This window comes from Lepisma saccharinum, chromosome 10 (assembly GCF_977018435.1).
Source record: "Lepisma saccharinum chromosome 10, izLepSacc3.1, whole genome shotgun sequence".
Lineage (NCBI taxonomy): Eukaryota > Metazoa > Arthropoda > Insecta > Zygentoma > Lepismatidae > Lepisma > Lepisma saccharinum.
This window is the reverse complement of record NC_139238.1, coordinates 11,797,492-11,804,934: the sequence shown is the minus strand read 5'-3', so window position 1 is coordinate 11,804,934 and position 7,443 is coordinate 11,797,492.

Genomic DNA, 7,443 nt, shown 5'->3' with positions numbered 1-7,443 from the left:
TGAGTAGCGTAATCCGGTCATGGAATCTTACAAAAATGACTGGGGGTTCGTCGTGCTGACCACATGTCACCTCGTAACAGATTCGATGATCTCCCGCCTCGGGAGGTAGAAGTGAGGTCGGCAGTCGGTAGGTAGGCCTTAGCTCTCTCTCTCTCTCTCTCTTTGAGAAGGAGAGAGAGTGTGTTAGTACATATTTGGATACATGACGCGAGAATACAGACACATTATGAAATTTGTTTGACTGAAATCAACCATGCTACAGAAATTCTTTTCACGTAGATTTAATAGCCAGCCTCCGTGGCAGAGTGGTTAGCACATCGCGCTACGACGCCAGGGGTCCCAGGTTCGAATCCCGGCCTGGGTATGTAACGTAGATTTAATATTTCATATTTGTGTTGCTTGATTGAATTGGTGAACTTAAAGATTGATTGATTTAGTTTATTTTACTTCGCGTTTTGTGCCTCTTGGCTAATTTGCGAAGATGGGGATGAGTGATGAAATGATGAAATTGATGAATGGACATTCACAAACAACCAAGCCCGACCGGGATTCGAACCTAGGACCCTTGGCATAGCAGCGCGATGTGCTAACCACTCGGCCACAGGGTCGGGCTGGTGGACTTAAAGTCCATTTTATGCACAGTAAGGCTAATTGGGACTGGACCTACAGTTTAAAGTGGGATCCGAACCACTGTGCCATGTGCCTCCACCGGGTATCGAACCCGGGACCCCTTCACTACAAGCAACGGCGCTACTACTACGCCATCGGAAGGCCATATTTGTGTTGCTTCATAAACATTATTTTCTAATTGCGCACTGCTATTATTATTAATAAAACATTTTATGTGTCTGTTGGATATTGTATGGCATTTAATTAGGAAAAGCAACGGATAATTTAATATTTATATAAAGTTAATTAATGTATTAAGTACGTATGTTCTTACAACAAATGTAACTATTACAGAATATGAAAGGAAGCCAGTGCCAAAATGAAATGTAAGTTTTTTTTAATTCATCGCATTAGTATTTACCTTAAAATATTGTTACGAATAAAATCTAAAAATAAAAATCCTCAAACTCAGGTGGATAAAAGACCAAATTATAATTTTCAGCTTGCATTTACCATCCATTCAATTAGAAGTATCATTCGATCGAAAAGCAATCTCTGACTGTTGGCTGATAAGTGCGACGTGCCTAAAATACAGGAAGGCGTAACAGCATGTTCGTTCCATAACTTTTGTTTTGAATTTGTATTGCTCTTGCTTTGTTTTACGTATAATTTTCCACTTGGCTAATCGCAACGATGAAAATGCATGGTGAGTAGATGAAATGGATGAAGATATGATCACAAATACCTGTGGATAGAACAAAGAGCACAAACCCTACAGAGTAATACACTCATCATTGGCCCACATGCCAGAGCCTAGTTATCCCGCAAGAATGAAGTTCCTAGGATATATTACCTGGAAGAAAAATTGTTATTTGAATGTTTCCCGACAAGCCATCGTTTTCTTCTCCATCATCTAATTCATTCACCGGCTCGGTAGCCGAGGATGTTAAGTTGTCGACTTTCGATTTCGCGTCCGATGTTCCCCGGTTCAGTCCCAGCATGGGGGATAATGTTCTCTGCGAGTGTCCATCCATCAATTTGAACTAATCATCACTCATCCTGTTCGTCGCGATTAGCCAAAAGTGGAAGAAAAGCGACGCTAAATAACAAAAACACAAATACAAATTTATCCTCATCGTTACGATCAGCTTGGAGAATCTGAAAAGTAACGTAAAAATATTAAAGGGAAATTCTAGGATATTCAGGAATAAGTCATATCAGAATTAGGGATGGCCAAACGGATCCGGGTCCGAAAGTTTCGGATCTAAGCCCTGCGTCAGGTCAACCTTGCAGCAGGTTTTAGCATATGTAGATCCAAACGTGCGCGCAAGAATATAGTTCCACTGAGACGGGTTCTATTCCGACACAACTGCATACTTGCAAGAAAACAGTTATTTAATTTGTAATATACAGACAAAATAATACATTGATTAGCAGGTATGGACTTAATTGGTTGCAATCACTGTGCAGACGAACTTAGAACCGCAGATTCGCCAACTCGAATCTGTAATGCGTTGAAGAGACATTGAAACTTTAGAGCGAGTCGAGCGAGACTGAATGCGTTGCAGAGCGCGTGAAATCGCTGATACCAGTGTTGCACCTCCCACTATTTTAACCCTATGTTTATTGTAGAGCGGCGAGAATGGCTGAATCTCCTGTTCAGCGCGCGGTTTTACCCGAATGTTATTTTGGGCTTCATCCGAAAGGAAATGTTCTTCAAAGTCAAGCAAGTTGTTTTAAATGCATAATCCTCCTTGCGGCAACAAGATCAAAGTAAAACAGGGCGTGAGGTGATTTGCCGTCAATGTGCACACGAATTGTATCACGGGTGTTGAATGATTTGCGGTTTGAGTTTAGCAAGAGGAAACGATTGTTTGTTGTTTGACGACAAAAGAATCTCCGCGGTATTAAAATATATCGCAGTGAGAAGAAACATGTTTATTATTTGGACGAGACGTCCTTCAACTCGGTGGGTGGGGGAAGGGGTAATAAAACATGGAAGGATACCACCATGCAAAACCACCGCCAGGGCTGAAGAAACCGACGATGAGGGGAAGGGGGAGGCTTATTGTTTCACCCACTGGCGGCAATGAAAGCTTTGTTGAAGGCGCATATTTACTGTTCCGCGCAAAGAAAGGGAAGGGTGATTATCAGCAAGAAATGGACAGACCAAGATTTGAATCCTGGTTTAGTGAAGTGATTCATAAATTGAAACCAGAGTAATAGCGACAGACAATGCACCTGATTGTATATATCACCAATAACAAATCATGCTTTTTTGGTGGTACAACTTGAAGTGCGTGTGTCTTACAGTAACGGATGTATTGCGAACGAAGCAACCAAGTTTTTCATAAATCTATTTCTTTCTAAACCAAAAACAATAATTTGTCATTAAATTCAAGAGGAGCCTATCGTTGTTTACTTTTATCTTTGTTTATTTTTATTTTTGCGTGCTCGAAATATACACACATGATCTCATGTTTAGAAGTTGTTTCGCTCTTATATTAATGACACATTTATTAAATAATATATGCGCAGAAAGTACTTTTAAAATGTTATGTTTCAGGAGACAAAGAGAAGCAAAAATACAATCCACTTGACATGCATGCGGGTTTTGATGTGTTGTGCGGTTGGCAATACTGTAGATTTTCTCAGTGTCTCCGATGTAAGCAGCTCGGCGGTTGAGGAAAGACTGGTACGGAAGATTCTGAGCTCAGTTCTCGCGCGGATTGATACATAAAACCTGCTGCAAGGTTAACCTGACGCTTGGCTTAGATCCGGATCCAAAAGTTTCGGATCTAGATCCGGGATCCGAAAGTTTTGGATCTACATCCGGATCCGAAAGTTCCGGATCCGAAAATCCGGATCCGAGAGTTTCGTATCTGAATCCCATCCCAATATAATATTACCACACCTTAAAAGGTATTATGATCTTCGATTACAAAGAATTTTTTCATTAGTTAATCCTACAATATTTTTTTTCAAGTGTTGTTCCTAAAATACTTTGCTACGCATCGGCGAACACACTCGTGCACAAAAATAATCTTACTTGTTTAACATAAAATGTCAGAGGTGATTTTGTAAATGCCATTGAAACGAATATGTATTCATTCGAATGTATTGGAAATGGAAACACACATAAATGTGAGACATTTCATTCCAGGATGAAACATTTAACACATATTACAAGATATAAATGTTATACAAAAATTATACAATTTTTCTACAGTTACAGTTTTACAAATTAAAATAAAACATTATAATATATGTAGTGTTATATAATTTCAAAGTGTAATACTAACAAGGAACGATATCTAAGTGTCCCCCTCAGATTTCCATGAAACTTGGCAGGTGTGTGTATAAACGGACCCAAAGGAAGAAATACGTGTTTTTTTTTCTGTTTTGGCTAAAAAACTGTTTTAGGGGGCAACCCCCCCCCCTCAAATGTCAAGATGAGGACAAATTGAAGTGGGTATCTGACCCCTGTGCTCCCCTCCGATTTCCATGAAACGTGGTAGGTGTATAGAGGGGCCCAAAGGAAGAAATACGTATGTGTTTTTTTTGTTTCAGCTTAAAACTGTTTTACGGGGCAAAATTCCCCCCAAAAATCAAGATGAGGACAAATTGAAGTAAGGATCTGACCCCTGTGTCCCCCTCCGATTTTCATGAAACTTCGCAGGTGTATAGAGGGGCCCAAAGGAAGAAATACGTGCTTTTTTGTTTCGGTTAAAAAACTGTTTTAGGGGGCAAAACCCGCATCAAATGTCAAGATGAGGACAAATTGACGTGGGAATCATCTGACCCCTGTGTCCCCCTCCGATTTCCATGAAATTTGGCAGGTGTATAGAGAGGCCCTATGCCCCATGTTTCTTCCTTTGCCATATTTACGTGGTTTCGGGGTCAGATCCCCACTTCAATTTCTCCTCATCTTGACATTTGAGGGGGGGGGGGGTTGTCCTCTAAAACCGTTTTTTAGCTGAAACACAAAAACATGTACTTCTTCCTTTGGGCCCCTCCATACACCTGCCAAATTTCATGGAAATCGGAGTGGCACACAGGGGTCAGATCCCCGCGTCAATTTGTATTCATCTTGACCTTTGAGGGGGATTTTGCCCCCTAAAACAGTTTTTTTTTTTTAGCTGAAACACAAAAACACGTATTTCTTCCTTTGGGCCCCTCTATACACCTGCCAAGTTTCATGGAAATCAGAGGGGGAGACTTAGACCTAGCTTGTAAGTGTATTAATTAATTACAAATCGCACACGCGCGCACATGTGTGAGTGTGTTTATATATATATATATATATATATATATATATATATATATATATATATATATATACACACACACACACACATACTTAGGTATATGTATATTAGCAGGTAACAATATGTTATAAACACATTCTTACTTTCCAAAGAAGCGCATGTGGGATGGCAAAATGGATCCGGATCCGAAAGTTCTGGATCCGAATCCGAAAGTTCTGGATCCGGGTCCGAAAGTACCGGATCTGAAAATTCCGGATCCGGATATGGCCATCCCTAATCAGAATATGCCCGAACAAGATCTTTCCTCAGAATTAGAACGCCACAATATTTAAAATAAATGCCATAGGTTAGCTGGAGAGAAAAGCCGGCAGTGGACTACGGGGACAAGATATTACGCAAATAATGTCTGAAAAATAAACTATGCCTTGTTTTGGAATAAATGTATTCTCCTATCATGTATTTCATCTCTTGTTGACAAATGAAATTAACAGTTTTGGTGTATAATATCAAAAGATTTATGGAAAAACAGCATTTCATGGGCCATCTACTACATTCTTCACAATGCTTTCTTCCGCACGTGTCCTCTTGGTGACGTCACAAGCACTAGCCAATACCGTGCAAGTCGCGGAGTGGCCTCCTCTGAGTCAAAGGCACCAAAATGATGAAAATAGGCACTTAAAAAAAGCACCATAAACTAATTAAAGGCACATAAAAGGCACCCTAAAATTAAAAAAAGACATTAAAATAGGCAATGGATGTGAAATTATTTAAATTTTCTTCTTACAATGCACAATTATACTGTATTAGCACTTCAGTTAATACATAAAAGTGCGCTAGCGATTAACATACTATAATAATCTTTTGATCGAAATTCACATTTGCGGGGAATCGTCTGTTAAAGTAATTCTTACAAAAAGAGCTTGTGCTAATGACTGCGAATTTGAACAAATGATGAATAAACAATTTGCACCATTGTAACAAAAAATATTTAAAACAATGTTCCAATTCAGAGCATCAAATCTGGCGAATTTCAGATTTCAGTCAGTACATCAACAAAGCCTTACATCTTTCAATATAGGGAAAGCCAAATGCACGTAAGATAAAGCTGAAGTATGCAAGAATTGCGATTAAGCAAAATAGGCATTTTGCTATGCCAAAATAAATTTTATTTTTAGTATTTTTATTACGATCTATCGGAGGGTCTGTAGTAAAAGCGGCTCTGGAGGCCGAAACATGCCTGCTAACTAAAACCTACATTTATCCGTCTTATTCTTCAGCTTGATGGAAATGGGGACAATGTTAACCTTCATCCGCTCGCGCACGCGGCAGATTGCTGTATTTAAAAAAATAAAAAAAAATAAAAATAAAAACGCGACTTGTCCCCCACGATCGCGGGGGGGGGGGGGGATGTATTCTCTAATTAGGCATTGTTCTGCAAGGTGTCAAGCGAATCGCATTTTTCCGATGCACGGTACGGGTTAACTACAGTGGTAAAATGTGATCTGTCTATTTCGAACGGCAGATTGCAGTCCGCGAGCAAAAGTGTGAACTTTTCTTCGATCGCTTGATAAAAAATGTAAATAAATATTTCCGTTTTAAACATGTATTTTTCACACATTTCTTTTTATTTCTCCCCCCGCATCTCCCATCTCCCCCTCCCCATCACTCATTCTTTTTTAATTATTTTTGTGATATTAGTATGATGTTGTCATTTCATTATAGGTTTCGTATTCTGATACCTATACCTATTTCGTACCATTTTTTATTTTTATGACAAATTGCTTTTTATCACAATCACAATGGGTGATGATGGTTGTTCACAATATTGTCAGGGATACAAATATATTTATAGATAAAAAAAAAAAAGTAGAACGAGAAGCCCTATTCTATTTATTGCAACACATGCATGGAGTGTTCCAATCCTGATGAAGAATGTACAGATACGGAATAGATCTCAATTAAGAGTACTTTTCCTTCCAAAATGCATTTTTTCCTTAGTGCCAAGTGAAGCGATTTTTCCTAGTCATCTTTCGAAGTTTTTTCTAGTTTTTTTTTGTGCCAAAGTGAATTTGTATACTTCTACTTTAAACTGTTTTGGAGTTTATACCAGGTGCGTAAAAAAAATGTACACACACTTTGAATTGGCATAGAAAATTTATTTTCCAACCTACAAGGTTAAATTTCTGGGAAAAGAAAGGCTACAGTCCAATTTGAAAAATAAGTGTACTTTCTGGTCAAACTGAATGTTCCAAATGGTGGTTAAAATAAATGTTCAAAATTCAGATTCAGATGTTATACGGTACTGGGTTAGCAAGGAAGGGGATAACACGTAGTTGTGCGTTTCTGATGGAAGTGAACATGGCACTGCTTCGGTCGTTATATGTTTGGGCACTTGGGGGTCAAATGTATAAAGTCAGTCATATGCTTGGGGGACATCACTGAGAAAGTGCACAAGAACAATGTAGCTGATCCTTGAGGTAAGACAAAGAAAGAGCATTCAGCATGCATGCAGAGTATAATTTGCAGTGCATTTCATACCTTAAAGATAGTTGAAGGGTTTGGTGAC